The sequence below is a fragment of the Neomonachus schauinslandi genome, chromosome 11, assembly GCF_002201575.2.
Source record: "Neomonachus schauinslandi chromosome 11, ASM220157v2, whole genome shotgun sequence".
Classification (NCBI taxonomy): domain Eukaryota; kingdom Metazoa; phylum Chordata; class Mammalia; order Carnivora; family Phocidae; genus Neomonachus; species Neomonachus schauinslandi.
Window position 1 is genome coordinate 5,558,885 of NC_058413.1, and position 22,816 is coordinate 5,581,700.

The following is a 22,816-nucleotide window of genomic DNA, read 5'->3' on the forward strand; positions in this document are numbered from 1 at the left end:
AAAAAAAAAAAATCTTTAAAAAAAAAAAAAAAAAAAAGAATATATAACGTGACAAGTTACAGACTGGAAAAAGTATTTGTGGCTCATACATCTAAGAAAGAACTTGTATCCAAATATATAAAGAATCTACAGGGGCGCCTGGGTGGCTCAGTCGCTAAGCGTCTGCCTTCGGCTCGGGTCATGATCCCAGGGTCCTGGGATCGAGCCCCGCATCGGGCTCCCGGCTCCACGGGAAGCCTGCTTCTTCCTCTCCCACTCCCCCTGCTTGTGTTCCCTCTCTCGCTGTGTCTCTCTCTGTCAAATAAATAAAATCTTAAAAAAAAAAAAAGAATCTACAAATCAACAATTAAAAGATGAACAAACCAATAAAAAGGGGGGCAAAAGATCTGAATAGACATTTCATCAAAGAAGATATACAAATGGCCAATAAGCACATGGAAAGGCATTCAACATCATTAGCCATCAGAGAAATACAAATTAAAATAATGAGATACTACTTCATACTCGCTAGCATGGCCAATATCAAAAACCAAATGAGGGCACCAGGGTGGCTCAGTTGGTTAAGCATCTGCCTTCAGCTAAGGTCATGATGCCAGGGTCCCACATTGGGCTCTCTGCTCAGCGGGGAGTCTGCTTCTCCCTCTGCCCCCTTCCCCTGGTCGTGCTTGCTCACTCCCTCTCTCTCTAATAAATAAATAAAATCTTAAAAAAACAAAACAAAAACAAATGCTCTCAGGTATATGGAGCAAGGGCAGCTCTCATACATTGTTGGTGGGGTGGAGTATAAAATGGAATAGCACTTTAGGAGTTTAACAATCTCTAAAGTTACACATATATTTATCATATGACCTAGCAATTACGGCTTCGTATATGAAAACAGATCCATACCAACTTGCATAAGAATATTTATCACAGCCTTATTCATAATACCCCAAACAGAAAACCTAAATGTCCACCAAAAAGAGAATAAACATATCGTGCTATACATACAGAACAGAATATATTCAGCAATAAAAAGGAACAAACTATGAAAACACATGGACAAATCTCAAAAACATAGTATTACATGAAAGAAGCCCCTCCCAGAAGAGAACCTGCTAAAATTCCACATATATATGAACACCAAATGGGAAAACCTATCTATGATGATACGAGTCAGATACAGGGATGGAAAGGGACACTAACTGCAAATGGGCACAAGGGAACTTTCCACTGAGATGGAAATGTTCTCTGTATACTGTTTTGAATAACGACTACACTGCCAAAACTCACCAAACTGAACACAAGATCTGTGCATTCTAATGTACATTACATATATCTCAATTTTTTTAAAAATGACACCATGGATATACAATCAGCAACATCCAGAAAGTGGGAAATTCTATAAGACAAGTGACCACGTTTTTCCACCAGAAAAGAAAAAGAAAAAGGGGGAGAAGTGACCTATAGGTTGAGAGAGACTTCAGAGGGGTGCCTGGGTGGCTCAGTTGTTGAGTGTCTGCCTTCGGCTCAGGTCATGATCCCAGGGTCCTGGGATTGAGCCCTGCATCGGGCTCCCTGCTCACTGGGGAGCCTGCTTCTCCCTCTCCCACCCCCCTGCTTGTGTTTCTCCCTCACTGTGTCTCTCTCTGTCAAATAAATAAATAAAATCTTTAAAAAAAGAGAGAGAGATTTCAGACACATAGCAACATACAAAACATATGGACGGACCTTGTCTGAAAAATGAGATAACCAAACACTTAAAAAAAAAAAAAAAAGATTTGGGAAATTTGAATAATAAAGATATTAAGAAATCGTTCAGGGGCACCTGGCCGGCTCAGTCAGTAGAGCATGCGGCTCTTGATCTCAGGGTTATAAGTTCAAGCCTCACACTGGGTATACAGATTACTTAAAAATAAAATCTAAAAAAGAAGAAAGAAATTGTTCATTGTTTTACTGTGACACTGGTAATGTGGCTATGCTTTTAAAGTCTTTGTATTACAGAGCATCATGAATGAATCTCACAATGTTGGGTAAAACAAGCCAGACACAAAAGAATACACTATATTATTTTTCTTAAAAGCTCAAAATCAAGTAAAACTAATTACAGTGCTAGAAGTCTCCCCTGGGGAAGAAAAACAAACTAGTGATTGGGAGAGGGCATGAGGAAGCTTCTGAGGTGGTGGCAATTCCAAGTCTTGACTGAGTGGTAGCTACAAGGGTATTCATTTTGTGATCATTCACTGAACTATAATAAGTTTATGTTTTATGTTCTTTTCTGTTATGTGCATTATACTTCACAAAAAGTAAGTTTTACTTTTACTACTGACTTACTAAAAACTTAGATATATAAAACTGAAATATTTATAGATGAAATAAATAAACGCATCTGGGATTTAATTCAAAATAACTGAGAGGGAGTGGAGGACACGGATGAAAGAAGAGTTCCTTATGTCAATGATTTTTGCAGTTGGTGATTAAGTATACAGTTCATTACACCATTGTTTACTTTGTGCACGTTTAAATTTTTCCATAAGTTTTTTATGTTTATAACCTCAATTACTGCACTTCTAAGGAACAAGGATATACTCAGAAACAAAGACAAACAAATACATAATTAAGTTCACTGTGTTTTTCTTTTGAATGCCCCTCCCAAGTGAATATAACCTAATGCCCAATAACAGAAAAATGAACAAATAAACTAGAGGAGTCCACAGTGTAAACTTTCACAAGAGTTTTTAGTGACATGTAAATGACAGTGATAAATTCAGAAGGATATAAAATTATATCAAGCATAATCTCAGGTACATAAAAATACTTTTATGCATAGGAAAAAACTAGAAGATATGCTAAAATGGTGATGCTGGTTAAGTTTGGGATGAATGACTTTCTTGTATTTTTCATAACAGGCATACGTAACTTTTATCACTAGAGGGGGGAAAGTCCTCTTAAAAATATTGATTCTATCAAAGCTGAGGGAAGCAAAAACATTAATAAATTGTGGAAGAGTCATCACTATTACATTCCAAAAGACTGATCAGTATGGAAAAAGGTAAACAAAATTTTACCCATTGGAAAATCTTATTTGAATTTTTCTCAAGTCTTTTGTATTATCCCTGTATTTAATTACAATTCTAGAGTCTTTTTAATATCAATTAATCCCTTAGTATAACTAGCCAAAACTATTTTTAGACTTTAACAGCATATAAAAAAGCATTATACCCAAAGGAACTTCTTTTCAGAAACTGAATAGAAGCTATTTCACAGCTAAGCCAGTGCTTCTGGTTTGAAGTCCTGTGGCAATGAACCTATCAGATGCTTGTGAAATGAACAGATTTTGATTCAAATGGACATGTGTCAGCTTGCCATTTTATTCCCATTAGAGCTTTAGCAGAAGCCAATGAATTTTACTAATATGGGCAGGTATACACAGTCATTCAAATGATTATTACAATAGAACAAGTTTGAGAAATTTTAGCCAATAGTTTTGTTTTCAGATGGGTCTTTTTTTTTTTTTTTTTTAAGATTTTATTTATTTGAAAGAGAGAGACAGCAAGAGAGGGAACACAAGCAGGGAGAGTGGGGGAGGGAGAAGCAGGCTTCCCGCTGAGCAGGGAGCCCAATGGGGGGCTCGATCCCAGAACCCTGGGATCATGACCTGAGCCGAAGGCAGATGCTTAATGACTAAGCCACCCAGGCACCCCTTCAGATGGGTCTTAAAACTAAGTCTATCATCAAATTAAGTAGATACATCAGGTGATTAGAAAATTCTCAACCCGAACCATGAGAGACAATGGACTCAAAAACAAAGAGGGGAGGGGGGTGGGAGGATGGGTTAGCCTGGTGGTGGGTATTGAGGAGGGCACATTCTGCATGGAGCACTGGGTGTTATGCACAAACAATGAATCATGGAACACTTCATCTAAAACTAATGATGTAATGTATGGGGATTAACATAAGAATTAAAAAAAAAAAAAGTCATGGCTGCGGAGCGGCGTCCTGACTGACTTGTTCCTCTGCAAGAGTGAACCCTGGTGAGTCAGGAGCAGGAGTGGGGCATGCAAAGCTCCATTATTGCTGTGACTGCATCTTCCTCAATGAAAGAATAAAAATATTCTTTCTTGTAAAAAAAAAAAAAAAAAGAAAATTCTCAACCTATGAAAAAATGAGAAGGCTGTTCTTACACAGGGAAGGCTGAGAGGCATAGAGATGTGCTGCCTTACTTCATCTAAAACCACCACACACACTTGACCATGGCATTAGAAATTCCTATTCTACTTTTACCCAATGGAGTTTGGCTCACGGCTGGTACAAAGTTCCAACTTGACTTAAGATGGCACAAGTATCAAGAGGGACTTTCTTGAATGTGCTATTATAATGGCCACATGGATTCCATAAAGGGAGAAATGCAAAAAATATAATTTATTTGAATTATAAAAACCTTTAATAAGGCCATGTACAGAATTTTTACAATTTTTTTTTCATTTCAATTTTTTTTTTTTTTAATTAAACTCTACACCCATTGTGGAGCTCAAACTCACAATCCTGAGATCACAAGTCACATGCTCTACCAACTGAACAAACCAGGCACCCCCAGAATTTTTAAAATATAGAATCTGGAATAATTTTGTGTCCCATATGAAGAACTGGTAAAAAACGAAGAAATAAAGTACAGAAGAAAATGGATCTCCCCAACTGTTTGTGTCCTCCATAACACAATGTTTGGGATGGTTCCTAATATTTTCATAAATGACACAGAAGACAACATGGGGGTAACACTGCGAACACAGGGAGATAAACTGAGAAAGCTCACAAGCCAAGTGAATGAATGTTATATGATTAGCCTCTGACTTGGGTAAGGTAAAAGGCCTAGAAAAAAATTAAGTAATTCATACAGAAACTTAAAATAAAATGGTTTCTGAACTAATTTTACCCAATAAAAAGTCATCCAAATCTATATTGATACCTCATGACATTAGCCAAGAATCTCTGGTAGGGTAGGGTTTTTCATAAAGTACATTCAATAACTGGTGAATTAAATATACTACCATAGACATAAAAATTAACATAAAAAATCAAAATTAGGGACATTTGAGTTGCTCTGTCGGTTAAGGGGCTGACTCTTAGTTTGGGCTCAGGTCATGATCTCAGGGTCCTGGGATTGAGCTCTGCATTGGGCTCCACACTCAGTGGGGAGTCGGCTGGAGGATTCTCTCTCTCCCTCTTCCCGTCCCCTCAGGTGCACACCTGCTCTCTCTCTCTCAAATAAATAAATCTTAGGAAAAAAAAAAAAAATCAAAATTAGGGGCACCCGGATGGCAGAGTCAGTTGAACCTCCAACTCTTGATTTTGGCTCAGGTCATGATGGGTCATGAGACTGAGCTCGAGTCAGGCTCTTCACTCAGTGCAATCTGCTTAAGCCTCTCTCTCTCCCTCTGCCCCTCCTCTGAACTCTCGCTCACTCATTCTCTCTCTAAAACAAATAAACAGGGGCACCTGGGTGGCTCGGTCGTTAAGGGTCTGCCTTCAGCTCGGGTCATGATCCCAGGGTCCTGGGATCGAGCCCCGCATCAGGCTCTCCGCTCAGCGGAAAGCTTGCTTCTCCCTCTCCCACTCCCCCTGCTTGTGGAACACAAGCTGTGTCTCTCTCTGTCAAATAAATAAATAAAATCTTCAATAAAATAAAATAAAATTAAATTAAAACAAATAAATAAGAAATATAATCAAGCCTCCCCCATGTTTACACTTCCTCTAATGTATCCCCATTACCAACTGCAAAAGTACATATAACTTTACAGGATTGATTCTTTGCATCTCAGATTCCCTCCCATTCTTATGTTCCAGTAACACTCAACTCCTGGCAACGCTGTTTTGATCTTGTAATGCTGTTTCGTATATATGTGCTTCTGGATATGCTGGTTCCTCTGCTTGGAATTTCCTTCCTTGCCTTCTGACCTGCTTAGACGATACTTAACGTTCCAATACCGAACTTAGTAGTTACCACCTCTTTGAATTTCTTCCTCAGTCATTCGCTCCTTTCTCTTGCCTCTATACTTTGTACTTCCTAAATTTCATTTATCGCAGTATAGCATAATTATTTGTTTATATGGCTCTTATCACAGTATGAGGACAGGGTACAAGATATTCATTTCTGTATACCCAACACATTTATTAAACACCAACAGTAAGCCTGACAATGTTTGTTGAATAAATGAGCACAAAACCAAAAAGAACAAAATTTCTGAACTTATGATAATACTTATAGTTTTGATAACCACATCAAGAAATAGTTAACAGGTAGAAAAGATGTGGAGAAAGGCAATTATAATAATTAAAGAAGAAAAAAAAAAGAAGCAACTCCATGTAAGGAAAGACTAAAAAAAAAAGGTTTCTTCAATTTAGAAAGTCTGAGATGTGTTATAACTAAAGGTACAAAAGGTAAATGGAACAAATGATACTACTGACTAAATCCTAGAAGTTTTCAACTAGGCACCAACACTGTATCTTAAAGGAGTTCTTTTTAGGAATTCCATTTCTAAAAGATTCCATTTAACAGAGTAAATTTAAACTCAAGGTACTAAGCCAAAACAACAATGGCGGAAGTGGGCCACATATGAAGCACTTAGCATGGTGCCAAGCACAAAATATACACCTGAGATATGCTATTATATGGTTTCTATCAGTAAAGTGTGCAACTCCCTCTACAGGAAGTCAATGAATAACAACAATCAGCACTTTTCCGTCCGCAACAACCTGCTGCAGGTAACACTGAGGCAAATATTTATTGCGAACAAAGCTCCTTGGTAATCACTATATTGTACACCTTAAACTCATTTAATACTATATGTTAACTATACGTGAATTAAAAGAAATAAAATTAAATAAGCTCGTTGGTATAGGAGATGAATATGTATATAACTGCTACTGCAAAAAAGCAACCTCTACTTTTTGATATGTCTTATTCTGCCATACCACTCATTCAAGTTGGCCTCATAAAGGCCTGTACTTTACCTCTCCCTTCCTTCAATCACTCATCATGGAGAAATTTCCACTGACAGAGAGAAAAGCACGTGTGTGTATGTGTGTGTGTGGTGCATTCACAAAGATATAAATACACATGCACATACTTTCCTTTGTGCAAGCAGCATTAAGCAGCAGTTTCCACATACTTCTGAACTGACTGCCTCTGATTCAGACACTATGGCTATATAGCTATGATCAGTTTAAAAAATGTCCACAAATTCAACTGGTAGAAAACACATGAAGAAAAGCTTTAAAAATAACTTTTAAACTCTGAAATTTAAATTAAGGTAGTTAATTATAGTTTTCGGAAACACACAGAAAACAGAAAAACTGCTAAAGTAATTCCAGTGGTTCTCAAACTTTACCATCTACCAGAATCACCTGGTGGGCTTGTTGAAGTCAGCCACTCCCAGAGTTTCTGATTTAGTAAATCTGGGGTAGGACCTAAGAATCTGCATTTCTAACAAGATCCCAGATGATGTGGTTAAGGAGCACACTTTGAAAACAACTAGTTTAAACTATCAGAACTGAGAAAGACCTTGAAGATGAATAAAATAAAGCTTGGATAACAGTCTTCCTGATTACTAATCTAAGGTTCTTCCCATTGTTAGAGTTCAGTTATTATATTATACAAATTTATGTATTTTAAGAAGTGCACAACACATTTTGTTCAATTCAATAGACATTTTTCTGAGCACTTAAATTAAGACATGATCCTTGCCTTAAATAAGTCTACTCTAGCTGGATGAAAAGACTCATGGTCAAATAATTACAACACAAAGTGATCCCACAACAGAAATGCATATAAAGTGCCTCAGGGGGATGCCTGGGTGGCTCAGTTGGTTAAGCGTCTGCCTTCGGCTCAGATCATGATCCCACGGTCCTGGGATCGAGTCCCGCATCAGGCTCCCTGCTCAGCGGGGAGCCTGCTTCTCCCTCTCCCTCTGCCTGCCGCTCCCCCTCCTTGTGCTCTCTCTCTCTCTCTGTCAAATAAATAAATATAATCTTTATAAATAAATAAATAAATAAATAAATAAATAAAGTGCCTCAGGAATTTAACTGAGGAGAACTCAAGAGAAGAATGTCTGCGGGCTTTGGAGAATAATTAGGAGCTTACCAAGAAGACAGAATAGGGCTGGAGGGAGAGCATTTTAGAGATGCACATTCACACACACAAAAAAATCCACCCAGCACCTACTGTGGACCAGATACTGTACCAAGCATGGGGATAAAACGGTGAGAAAAGGCATCATAGCAGGCTTTAATGATGCTTACAATCTGAAAGGGAAACAGACAATCAAACAATAATTCAAGTAAATATAGTAAATATAAAGTTGCAATTTTGATAGGTGTTATGCATAAGAGATATTTTATACTATACTCTTACGAATTTATAACTGGAAGATCTAGTCAAAGAAATGCTTCCCTAAGAAAAAGGTCTGGAGGATGGTACTTTATCATTCTATACACCATGTTCAAACCTTTGCGCATGAAGAGTGTTTGTAGACACTATTACTATTAAATGGACATTCTGTGTCCTTTTAAAGTTCAAAGGAGGGATCTTGGTAGGCTACTACTCAACTATGCAAGACAAAAGGACTGTCAATTAACTTCTTCACAACGCCTAGCACAGACTATGAATACTCATGCCTATTATCCAGGAAGCCCATTTCCCAACATCAACAAACAGGGGAACCGAACTAATTATGAAAGTGGCCCAGTGAACACAGTATAAGAGCAAGGGTAGCTAGATGGTCTCAAGAAATGAGTAGTCTGGGGGCGCCTGGGTGGCTCAGTTGGTTGGGCGGCTGCCTTCGGCTCAGGTCATGATCCTGGAGTCCCGGGATCGAGTCCCGCATCGGGCTCCCTGCTCGGCGGGGAGTCTGCTTCTCCCTCTGACCCTCCTCCATTTCATGCTCTCTGTCTCTCATTCTCTCTCTCAAATAAATAAATAAAATCTTTAAAAAAAAAAAAAAAAAAGAAATGAGTAGTCTGTTCCTCCTTTCTCTAACGACCAGAACAAGATACGGCAAATTTTTGTTCCTTGCCTCTCCTTCTCTGATTCTGTTCTAACCATCACCCTTCTTTTTATTTTTATTTTTTTTAAGATTTTACTCATTTATTTGAGAGAGAGAGAATGAGACAGAGAGCGCATGAGAGGGGGGAGGGTCAGAGGGAGAAGCAGACTCCCTGCTGAGCAGGGAGCCTGATGCGGCACTCGATCCAGGGACTCCAGGATCATGCATGACCTGAGCCGAAGGCAGTCGCTTAACCAACTGAGCCACCCAGGCGCCCTAACCATCACCCTTCTGATAACTGTCAGCACTGAACCACAGAATGGAGTAGATTAATTTTATTACACTATACTTTGTCTTCATGAAAAGTTAACCAACCTGCAATGTGAGTCTCAATGATATAAATGGTATTATGCTATGTGTTTGCCAGGGAAGTCATGACTTGTCCTCATGGAGCATATAATAAAGACAATTAAATTTTTTATCTTGTATCCAGTTAGATACCATAAGAGGTAGGGAGAAAAAAATATGAGGATTTAGAAAAGGTTGCCTTCAATACACTAAGGAAACAGTATTGCAAATGGGCTTTAGAAGATGAGAACTATGGTAGGGACAGGGAGACAAGATAGCACAAGTATGTAGAAAAAAACCAAGAAGGTAGTTTGGTTTGGCTGGAACATATATGAATTAAGAGTAGCTAATAAGGGGCGCCTGGGTGGCTCAAATGGTTAAGCGTCTGCCTTCAGCTCAGGTCATGATCCCAGGGTCCTGGGATCGAGCCCCGCATCAGGCTCCCTGCTCCGCGGAGAGTCTGCTTCTCCCCCTGCTCATGCTCTCTCTATCTCTGTGTCTCGAATGAATAAATAAAAAAATCTTTAAAAGAGTAGCTAATAAGACTGTAGTAGTCAACTGGGGCCTGAATATCAGGCTAAGGAGTTTGTGCCTACAATGGCAAAACCCTTCAAGTTAACCAAGCATTTATAAACAATTTCCAGGGATGCCTGGGTGGCTCAGTCGGTTAAGCGTCTGCCTTCAGTTCCAAATCACGATCCCAGAGTCCTGGGATCGAGTCCTGCATCGGGCTCCTTGCTCAGCGGGGAGCCTGCTTCTCCCTCTACCTTCAGTCCCCCCTGCTTATGTTCTCTCTGACAGATAAGTAAAATCTTTAAAAAAAAAAATTTTTTTTTTCCCAAAGGTAAGTTTTATTTTCACTAATCCACACATGAAAAGTTAAAGTTCATAGGAGCTCCTGACTGGCTGAGTCAGTAGAACATATGACTCCTGATCTCGAGGTTTTAAGTTTGAGCCCCACGTTAGGGGTAGAGTTTACTTAATAAAAATTTAAAAATAAAGTTACCCACACCACCACTGACTTTACAGAGTGGGAATATTACGGAGGACAGGACCAACATGATCAGAACCTTGGAAGCACAATATTAAGAAATAACGGTAGGGGCGCCTGGGTGGCTCAGTCGTTAAGCGTCTGCCTTCAGCGCAGGTCATGATCCCAGGGTCCTGGGATCGAGCCCCGCATCAGGCTCCCTGCTTGGCGGGAAGCCTGCTTCTCCCTCTCCCACTCTCCCTGCTTGTGTTCCCTCTCTCGTTGTGTCTCTCTCTGTCAAATAAATAAATAAAATCTTTAAAAAAAAAAAGAAAGAAAGAAAGAAATAACGGTAAAAAAATATCCCCCCCCCCCCCAAAAATCCAAGGAAGAGGCTACCACAATAGTCTAAGAGTCCAAACTGTTTGGAGTGGTAGTGAGAACTACATAAAGATGAATATGAGAGGGGCACCTGTGTGGCTCAGTCGTTAAGCGTCTGCCTTTGGCTCGGGTCATGATCTCAGGGTCCTGGGATCAAGCCCCGCATTGGGCTCCCTGCTCGGCGAGGAGCCTGCTTCTCCTTTTCCCACTTCCCCTGCTTATGTTCCCTCTCTCACGTTCTCTGTCAAATAAATAAATAAAATCTTTAAAAAATATATATATGAATATGAGAAATCCATCAAGTCTTAGCTACTGATTAAATATGAAGGATGACAGAAGAAGGAATAATAGATGATAGCACCATTAACAAAAAAAATGCAGTGGTCTCTTCCAACTTAAAACAAAATGTAACAAACAAAAACCTGAGAGAACCTTCTCTGGATTCTGCACTTTAACTTCCAGCTAGGACCTGCTCCCCTTTTCTCTTCACAGCCAAACTTCTTTAAACGTCTCTTCATTCACTGTCTCTGTTTAATCTTACACGGATTTTGAAAAATGTCTTCTGCTCCAAATGCACTGAAACTAATGTTTAAAATCACCATTAACCTCTATGTTGCCAAATCCCATGAAAATCTCTGTCTTCAATATACTCAGCCTCTGGGTGGCATCCACCTCAGCTGACTACTCCCCTCCTCTTTTTTATACACCATGAAATGTTGTTTAAGGATACAAACTGGAGCCAGACAAACCTGGGTTCAAAAACCAATAACCTCTCCAGTTATTATCTGGTGGTCTGGGACAAATTATATAGCCCCTTCTTATGTCGTTTTCCTGATCTATAAAATTGAGATAATGAAAGCACCTACTTCATAGTTACAAGCATTAAATGAATAAAAACACACTAACACTTAACACAGTGCTTGATAAACAGTAATTACCACAGTCCCTTGGCTTCTAAGACATCACTAATCTCTTTTTTCTTTTTTTTTTTTTTTAAGATTTTATTTATTTGCAAGAGAGAGAATGAGAGACAGAGAGCACGAGAGGGGGGAGGGTCAGAGGGAGAAGCAGACCCCCCGCCGAGCAGGGAGCCCGATGCGGGACTTGATCCCGGGACTCCAGGATCATGACCTGAGCCGAAGGCAGTTGCCCAACCAACTGAGCCACCCAGGCGCCCCGACATCACTAATCTCTTGATTTTCCTCATACCTCCCTGGGCCCCCTTCATTCCCTCTGTAAGCTACTCCATGTCTACCCAACTTCATTTACCATAATATGCCAACAAGACACAGGTATATGCCAAAAAGCCCTTCCTGTGGTCCAGAATCATAGTCCGCTACCTACTCAACAGTTCTAACAGTTCTACCAGATGTTTCACAAGTACCTCACATTCAATCTGTCCAAACTTGCTCAAAACTGAGCTTATGCTCATCCCCTCAATCTCCATACCTGCTCTTCCTTCAGTGTGCCCTATTCTCAATAAAAGGACTATTACACCACAAGCCATTCACATGAGAAATCCTTGTGTCACCCTCCCACACATCCAAGGAACCAAAGTCCTACAGTTTTGTTTTCTAAGTATTTCTCAAAACCTCCCTAATTCCACTATCCATATTCTCAATCATACTTCCATCGTTTCTTATCTAAATAACTGCAACAGCCTCCTAATTTGCATCATCAAATCCATTCTCTCTCCCTCCCTGATCCTTTCTCTATACTGCAGCTGTTAATAGCTCACGCATATTACTCCTCTGCTAAACTTGTGCCTTCCCACCGTCTTCAGAATAAAGCCCTACTTGACCTGACCCCTGACTACCTTGTCAGGATTTTAATTCTCTCCTCCACTTACTTCTCTGCAGTTACCCTAGCTTTTTTGGTTTTGTGTGGTTGGTAGGTTCTTCAAACAGGTCAGATTCCTTCCAACCTCAGGGTTTCTACATATGCTAATCACTTCCTTCTTGCCAGGTTATCTCTTACGCATCCTTCAGGTCTCAGTTTTAAAAGCTTTCTCAGAGAAAGCGTTCTCTGATGCCTCCTCGCACTCCTGAAATTTAGATTAGGTCACCTTATCATATATTCTCACTGCATCCTATATTTACCTTTGTAGTCCTTTGTGTATCTATGATTGACATTACTAACAGAAGTATTTAATTACTGACTTCCCCACCAGACAGACTGGAAGCTTCACAACAGAGGGACCATGCCTGTCTTACTCATCACTGTATCCCAAGAGCTTTGCGTGGTGTCTGACACAAAGTTAAGTGCTTGTAATATTTTCTCATTCATACCACAGGGCTTTGCATTAGCTGGTCCCTCTAGCCAGAGCTCTGCTGACCCAGATCTGGTCCCCTTAAGCCCTTGAACTTCACAAGAATGGCTCCTCACCACTCAGGTCTCAGTCACAAAATGCCATCTTCTCAGGCAGCCTTAGTAACCATCAATCTAAAGGAACAATCCTCACCCAAACAAGAACAGATGACCCTTGAACAACATTGGTTTGAACTGCATGGGTTCACTTACATGCAGATATTTTCCGATACATAGAAAATATATGTTTGTTGGCTGTGTATGTTACGGAAAGCTTCTGGTCAAAATATGCTATTAGTGACTAACTTAAGTTGTGAGGGAGTCAAAAGTTACATGTGGATTTTCAACTGTGCAGAGGGTCAGGGCCCCTAGTCCCCCCTTGTTTAAGGGTCAACTGTATTTCATCACCCTCTTAATTTCTTCAAAGCACTCAGCACTACTTGAAACCACAGTATTTGGAAGTTATAAAAAAGTAAGGCCCACGTAAAGTAGCTGTCACAGTATAAGCACCTAAAAAACATTTATGCGAATGAATATCCTGAATGAGAAAATATTACCTGGGGAATACCCAAAGTTCATCAACAAAACATATACAAACTGTCCTCCAACAAAGTCAAAAAGAGGCAGTACAGCTTAGAAGGCTTGGGAGCCAGACTACCTGCTTTGAATCCTCCTTGTCTTCTTAACTGGATAACCTCAGACAAGTTACTTAATTGTACTATGCCTCAGTTTCTAAGCCAGAAAATGGGAATCATAGAGCCTATCTCAAAGGGTTGCCAAGAATTAAGTTAGTTAAAATGTGTAAAGTGCCAGTACCAGGCACATAGTATATACTCAATGTGTACTATTATCCATCAGATTGGGCTTTTTCCTACCTTGTCTCAAATATACGGGGTGACTTTTCCTTTATCTTATCCACCCAAAAAGGCTCACAATTTTTTGTTGTTGTTGTTGACCACACAACTCCAAGGGCATCTTTCAGCAGATTAAGATATGTGAATGGCACCTGCTGGAATTGTGCAATATGGTAGCACCAACCTCAAGTTCTGGCAACCCCCCAGAATTATGATGATCAGAAGATTAAGATGATCAAAAGACACAAGAAACAGAGAAGTACTTTGGAAACTATAAAAGTACTTTAAGTGATCACTATATTTATGAATCTACATTCTCTTGAGGTCACTGTCAGAAGCAAGAGTGTTGGCCAGATTACTGCCCTGACAGGACAGAGTTCCTAACTTCTGAGATCCAGGGATATAAAGAGATGGATTAAGGTTGAGGCTACATACTGAATTCACACTGAGGGCCACAACCAGCTCATGAAGTTGTTTCTTAAAAATGATCATAGGGTATTGAGCTACAGTGCAATTCACTGTATGTCAATATTTGCCCACATCAATACCACAACTTTTAACTCATTTTTCTATCCTTCAGAGAGAATATCAAAAGGAAATTTCTTGTTGTAATCAATACAATGAATACTTACTTTGGTTATCCAAGTAAGTTGCTTTAGGATAAGTTAAAAGGAGTAATAAATCTGCACCTTGGTCAAGGATTTTCCATACCATTTAGTTTTGTGAAAATTTGACAGCAACAACAAAACCCTTTATGCTTACTTTGAGCAAAGCCCTGCGAAAGGGAATCTGAGGGTGCTTCTGAGATGTTTTGTGTTAAACTTAAAACTCTAAGATTAACAGCAGAAAACCAAGATGGAAACGTACACAGAACCTATCTACTGGGTATTTCTCTTTAAATAGGGATTTTCAGGGGTGACTGGGTGGCTCAATCGTTAAGCGTCTGCCTTCGGCTCAGGTCATGATCCCAGTGTCCTGGGATTGAGCCCCACATCCGACTCTCTGCTCAGCGGGAGGCCTGCTTCTCCCTCTCCCACTCCCCCTGCTTGTGTTCCCTCTCTCGCTGTCTCTCTCTCTGTCAAATAAACAAATAAAATCTTGAAAAATAAATAAATAGGGATTTTCAATCTCGCATTGTTGACATTTTGGACTCAATAACCCTCTGCTGTGGGGGGCTGACCTGTGCATTTAGGATAGTTTAGAAGCATCCTTAGCCTCTACTCACTAGAATACCAGTAGTACTCCCCTAGTCTGACAATCAAAAATGTCTCAAAAAAAAAAAAAAAAAGTCTCCATATATTGCCAAATATCCCAAGGGGGCAAAAAAATCACACCCAGTTGAGAACCCCTGCTTTAAGTAATCTGTTCCACTTTTTTTTTTTAAAGATTTTATTTATTTATTTGAGACAGAGAGAATGAGAGAGAGAGAGAGCACATGAGAGGGGGGAGGGTCAGAGGGAGAAGCAGACTCCCTGCCAAGCAGGGAGCCCGATGCGGGACTGGATCCCGGGACTCCAAAATCATGACATGAGCTGAAGGCAGTCGCCCAACCAACTGAGCCACCCAGGCACCCCAAGTGATTTTTTTTTAAAGATTTTATTTATTTATTTATTTGACAGAGAGAGACACAGCGAGTGAGGGAACACAAACGGGGAGTGGGAGAGGGAGAAGCAGACTCCCCGCCGAGCAGGGAGCCCGATGCGGGACTCGATCCCGGGACTCCAGGATCATGACCTGAGCCGAAGGCAGTCGCCCAACCAACTGAGCCACCCAGGCGCCCTCTGTTCCACTTTTCTAAAACATCCACCCAATGTCCTCTCCTCTCCTTTTCAAAACTCCCTCCTGATCTTGCTGATAATGCAGACTTAATCCCAGAGTCCACCTTAATTCTTCATTTGTCTCCAAAATCCTCAGAAATCACTAAGTACAACTCCTTCCATGACAGGTCAGTTCTCTTGTTCAAAACAGCTGGTGATAAAGTTGACACTAGGACTCAGCACTCATGATCCTCAATCAAGAACGCTTTTCCATAACATGCTGCTATCCATCAGTCAGCAAGTTTTGTCAGTCCTTCACTTTCCCTTCCTTTCCATTTCTACTAACTGTAACCCAGAACAGTGGCTCTCAAACTTCTGCATGTAATGGAATCACTTGGCTTGTTAAAACGCAGATTGCTGGGCCCCAATTCCAGAGTTTCTGATTCAGTAAATACAGGGCAGGGCCCCCCAAATGTGCATTTCTAACATGTTCCCAGATACCCAGATAATGCTGAGGCTGCTGGTGAGGGAACCACACTTCAAGAACCACTGCCCTAGAGATCAGGTACCTAATACCTTAAGAGATAACTTATTTCAATATTCCTTTGGACACATCCCTGACTTGAAACTGCAAAAATATTATTCCTAAAACACCACTTTGATCAAATTACTATTTGAGTAAAAACAAACCACAACTTCCAATGACTCTCTATTTTCCATACCTGGAAATCTTCTACTTTAGTCCTATGAATCCAATGAATGTCCTCAGACTAGGCCTTATAAGCATCCCATTCCATAGTAAAGCTTATGCTGTCTTTACCTCCTGCAAGGCCACCCTCTTCCCTCCTCCTCTCTACCTACCTGAAGGAGGCCTTCACCACTGTATTTGCCAAAACCACTCGCTTGGTCACTATCTGCTGCCTTTTTTTATGGTTTAAGTTTTTACCAAGTACTCACAGATAGAGAAAACCCCCAAGAACCTAAAATTTAAAACAGAAAACAATGATATGAGTGACATGCATAAATAAAAAGCTGGACATATACACAAATACTGCTGTTTTAATAGATCAAGTGCAATAAGTTCAAAGTTCACAAAAAGAATGTGCCACCTTTTTCTAACATGATGAAACACTGGCTGTCAAATATTTGTAGCTATCTCATTTAGGATGTTAAGCAGACATCTGTAAGGGAAGAAATTTTAAAAGTAGCCTCAAAAAAAAGAGAAAGCACTCAGTCTGCAACTTCCTACAACAGAAATGGATATCATTTGTTTTCTGTATGAAATAACACAAGAAACATGGGGTTCAAGGTCTGCTTCCACCCCTCACCAACTTGGTGATCTTGGGCAAGTCACAGACCAAAAACTCCATTTCCATAATTAAAAAAATTAAAATTTAAAACTATACCATCTACCGGGCGCCTGGGTGGCTCAGTCGGTTAAGCGACTGCCTTCGGCTCAGGTCATGATCCTGGAGTCCCGGGATCGAGTCCCGCATCGGGCTCCCTGCTCGGCGGGGAGCCTGCTTCTCCCTCTGACCCTCTCCTCTCTCATGCTGTTTCTCTCTCGCTCGCTCTCAAATAAATAAATAAAATCTTTAAAAAAAAAAAACTATACCATCTACCTTACAGGCCAGTTTTGAGGATTAAACAAGATAATGTGTATGAGAGAACCTAGCCTCGTACTCAGCACATAAATACTGAATTGATGTAAAACCACAATGTGACAATATAGTATTATTCCAAAAATGAGATTACACAGGGCAAATTAATGAAACCTAGTCAAGGATGTCCGTTTACAAAGAAAAAAAAATTTTTTTTTAAGATTTTATTTTTATTTATTTTAGAGGTAGGAGGAGGCAGATGGGGAGGGAAAGGGACAAGCAGACCCTTCGCTGAATGTGGAGCCTGATGCAGGGCTCAATCTCAGGACCCTGAGCTGAAACCAAGAGTCAGCTGCTTAACCAAATGAGCCACCCAGGCACCCCAAGAAGAAAAATTTTAAAGATATAAAATAATGGCATGTTTCTCTGTATGGTATACAGTAAATGTATCAATTATTTGTCTTGCTTAATGGCCAAAACGAAGACTTGAGAATAACACAAACACCATCACTAGCAACTTCACAACTTTAAGTTGTCTAAAAGCCAGCAAAAACCTTGAAACAGAAGATTTACATAGGATTAAGGGAAGAACTTAAAATTCAGACTGAGCTTTTAAAGTTAACTAGACATTTTTTTCATTGGTTTTAATGGCCCAAATACTATAAATGTGTTCATCTGGCATGTGTGTTAAGTATAAATTTTTTCTGTCATAGCTTAAAGCTTCTGGTTCTATGCACACTGCAAGACCTAATACCCAGATATTTTGCTCATCCCTACATACAAACTCTCCTCCATTCCAGTGACTTATTGCTGGCCCTCAAGAAACTGGTAGCAAAGAAAAGTATTTATCAGGGCTTTCAACAATATCAACAGATACTTATTAAGCATTTTGTTGTAGATGGAGTACTTTCTCTTTTTTGGAGGCTACTTAGAGCACTTTCTATGTGTCAGGCACTATTCGAAGCATCCAGTATATACCATAAACAAAACAAAGTCCCAACTCTCAAGGAGCTTACACTCCAAAGGAGAGATATGCACAAACAAAACAAACAAGTATGATAATGATTAGTGCTCAGCAAAATAAAACAAGAGAAAGTGATAGGGCTTAAATACAGTCCTCATTATGGGTCCCCAAAATGTAGCTTACTGTGGAAGATTGATGCATAAGAATAAAGAATTAGCTCCCTCATTATATGCATTTTGAATCACCCAAAAATGGGCAACAAGTTTTTCCTACATCATCAGGAAGGAGGCTGCAACACTCAGAACAATGTACTCCTCCACCATCACAGATTGAAGGTTAAGTCTAATGAAATAATTATAAATAAGCAAATTCAACAATTTAGACCACCTATAATTATTTTCTAATTGTTAACAATATGACATTTTTGGGCGCCTGGGTGGCTCAGTTGGTTAAGCGACTGCCTTCGGCTCAGGTCATGATCCTGGAGTCCCGGGATCGAGTCCCGCATCGGGCTCCCTGCTCGGCAGGGAGTCTGCTTCTCCCTCTGACCCTCCTCCCTCTCATGCTCTCTGTCTCTCATTCTCTCTGTCTCAAATAAATAAATAAAATCTTTAAAAAAAAAACAAAACAAAACAATATGACATTTTCATGCTAGGGAAAATACGGCTTAAAACTAGGATTTTAGGGATGCCTGGGTGGCTCAGTCGGTTGAGCGTCTGCCTTCGGCTCGGGTCGTGATCCCAGGGTCCTGGGATCGAGTCCCGCATCGGGCTCCCTGCTCCGCGGGGAGCCTGCTTCTCCCTCTGCCTCTCTCTCTCTATCTCTCATGAATAAATAAATAAAATCTTTAAAAAAAAAAAAAAAAAAAAAAAAAAACTAGGATTTTATTTTGCCTAGTTCGTTCCTGGTCAGAAAGACTTTACTGAGAGTGGGGTCATTCAAAGTGGGACTGTTTGTAAAAGGGATAATCTGGTAATTGATGCTGAATCTGAGGAGACAATTTTTAAGTGTAACCCAAAGAATGGTGAGAGTATCATTAGGGCTTCAGTGCCCCAGTTTCTTACAAAAGATAAATGATTTAGCTATTTCAAAGAAAAACATATGTAAGAAATAAACAGCATTGAACCTCTAATAGTATAACATCCTTTAGAAAATCTCTTAATCTCATCATCAAGATTGACAATCAAACTGAATTCTCAAGAAAATCAACATCTCTCCTTCAGATAACACTACTAGACTTAGGTGAATTCAAGAGAAACAAATATTCAGGTTACATAACTTCTTTTACCCTGAAGTATATTGTCTTCACTTTCTTTTACATTGATTTAGGTGTCCATTTGTTTCTACAATTGCCTTTGGCAGGAGCTAATGAATTTTTTCCACACTAAATTTAATGATATATACAATATATTAACAAGTTAAGGGCACATATCATAGTCCAGTGTATTAAAATATATAACAAAGGTCATCTTTTTCAAAAAAAATGAAAAAAACCCCAAGTTAAAACGATACTACATAGCATAGAAATATTAACGTAAGCACTTCGATGCATGCTATTTTGCTCTTGATTTTCTATGCAATAAGGATTACTCAGAATTGGTATGATTTCAAAAACCTAAAAGATCATCAATTATAACTGCTAAGGATCTAATTAACATTTTAGATTAAGTAACTGTAAGATACTATGCTGAATATTCCCTACAAATCAATACTTAAATATACATGGATAGACATCTAAACCTACTCCAACACTTTAGCTGCTGAAATCAAATGAAGAAAAAAAGAAGTTCCATCTTTAGTACTTGTCAATATTTCTCAATTAGGTCCTCCATCTAAATTTACTAAAAATACAGAAATAAATCCTCTTTACCTCAGGACAACCAAATACCCACCCATTGCCGAAGCTGAAGCTTCTATCCCTCTCACTTGAATACCCTTTCCAGGTACATCAACTTGCCTTAGAGATCTGTCTGGCTTTGTTCTAGGAATCTATACACAAAACTACTAATCTTTTCATTAAAAAACACAAAACAAAACTATGTCTTGCTTAAGAATAGTAAAACATCATTCATTTCCCACACTGCAAAACAAGCATTCTAGTTCCAGAAAGTAGAGCTTATGCCCCAAATCTATACATATACACCAACTTCAAAGGTAAAATTCTCTTCTACATGTAATAAAGTTTGGCAAGAGGCAAGCCATTTTTTTTAAACTAGCTATTTCTGACTTTAAAAAATGACTTGTCACAAAGTTGATATAAACATATCAAAATTTACCAAATTCAGCCTGTGCACTTGAAATAGCTGTCTCAGTAAGAAGCATTAAAATGATTTATTTCAATTTTTAATAGTATTCTTACTAGTAAGAATACAACTTTTTTTTTTCTTGATAGGTAAAAGGTCCTGAATACAAAAAAGTCATTACAAAATGAGTCTGGACTCAGACTTTTAATACTGATACCATTTTCTCTCTCAAGAGGCTATTTTGGAGGTATATCACAAGGGACGCCCATTTAGGTTTTATCCCCTAAAACAACATTAAGTAACATTTAATAACACTATAATCAACGTACTAAGTAATTCAATTCAATTTGACAAATATATATTGTATGAGACCACACAAATTTTAATCACTAAGCTAAGTAAGTAAACCTGTCGTTTGTCTCTCTTTCAAACTTTATGTTCTATGGCCAATAACTGCAAAACAAAAGTAAGTTCTACACTTTGACCGCCTTTAAAGACAGACAGTGTTAAAAAACAGTTAACTACTACAAAAATTAGCCATTATCAATGTAACATGAGGACTCACCACAGAGACAGACATTAAAAGTTTGGTAGGCAAACTTGTCACTCAAATAAGCTGCCAATATGCTCTTATCAAAAGTTATGCTACAGAAGGAATTTACACTTCAGATATAATTTTGTCATGTAATCTTAGAAAGAAAAACAAGACATCAGTCATCCTAAACTTCAGAATTACCCAAAATTCCAAGATCCCCACCAAATATCTGATGTACCCCCTAATACAACACTGCTACAAGAGCACATGAACCAAAAGAAAAAATATGCTAGATATGGAAAGGGTTAATGTGTGCAACAGGTAGCAATCATTTTACAATTAAAAAATCATCTTACCAAGACAAAAGTCACAGATTCCCTGGATTTCCTTACCACTACCTCCCTACCTTGTTAAAAAATATGAACTTTTTCTGGCTGAATGAAAGGCTCTTCCTTTGAAAGACTGGATCCCAAGATCCAAGATCCCTCTAGTATTTATGTAACAATACATAAACAATGTATTGTTGAGCTTAAAATAAGCTCAACAATTCTACAAGCCTGACATGATAAAAATGATTCCCCATATAGCTGGGAATAACACCTGGGAAGAGAATTCTGCAGCATCCTTGTTCTTCTATGGTCCCAAAGAAAAGTTTAAGAAATATCAAAACAAAAATAAACCTTAAGCATACAAAATTTCGCTACTGACATACGTAGTTTATTTCTGAAAGTTAAAGAACCGTAGTTTATTTCTAAATGTTAAAGAACTATATTCTCAATACATGTTTTGGGAGACAAGAGGCAAATCTCTGGAATAAGTCTTGCCAGAACATATGCCTGCTGGATATACTTGCCAATGCACTCCACACCTTTCTAACAGTCACGTTTAAACAAAGTAGCCTTTTTTCAAAAAGAGTGGAGATCATCAGAGAATGATTACAGAATCACTCTGTTTTCCTCCAAACTCAGTCTAAAACACAGAGCCAAAGAAAACCACCATAATTCCTTTAGTAATCTTCTAGGTCTCTCAGTTCACCGAATTTCACATGATACAGACAATTCTTTGGCTCCCATACCTTACTCTAAAGACACAAATTCAAATTTCTCAAATGAATATACGGTGAGAATATTAATAAAGTTCTCTTTGACTAGGGGGTACAAAAATCAAATTCTTGAACTCCAATAGGGAAACTTTGAGAGGAAAATAGGGCTTAAAGGAGCAAATATTCATAGGCACATATAAGCAAATTCCCTCCAAATCATTACTAAGTAAAAATTTCTTTCAACAAGATATATCTCATACTTCTTCCCAAAATACAAAATACAGAACTTCTGGCATTCTACCCTTTCTCAATCAATCCCCACCAACCCTCTAAACCTATCAGTGTTACTTGTGTTAAAAATAGAAATCCATAGTTCTACTTCCCAGCTCAAAGCCACAAATCCTGACATACCATAATCTACAAAAATGATACAGAACTAACGTTCCTCAGTTTTGCCCCTACAATTTACATTCTAATCTAACTTAATCAGATTTATTAGTGTCAGTACTGCAAAATTAGTAATCCCTGTCATGATGTAATCCACAAAATCCTTTGATTTACAACAGTTTCTATAGAAGTTAAGGTTACATATAAGTCCATTTCCAAACAGGATGAATATTAAGGCTCTAATTGCTTGGCCTAAAAACCAAATGAGATATTAATACATCATCTCTCCTCTGGTATACAGAAAAGCCACCTGAAAAGTTTTAATCACAGTAGGTTCACAAATGGAAACAAAATAGTTATTGTGCTTCAAAATTGGAGGAAAAAAAAAAAAGGAGAGAGAGAGAGAA

The 22,816-nt window shown here is 38.9% G+C and overlaps 1 protein-coding gene across 1 annotated transcript in view; it reads right to left on the reverse strand.

The window, feature by feature from the left end:
* Nucleotides 1-22,816, reverse strand: part of KDM2A (lysine demethylase 2A) — a 112,871-nt gene that overhangs the window by 87,862 nt on the left and 2,193 nt on the right. The gene's annotated exons all lie outside the window — the stretch shown is intronic.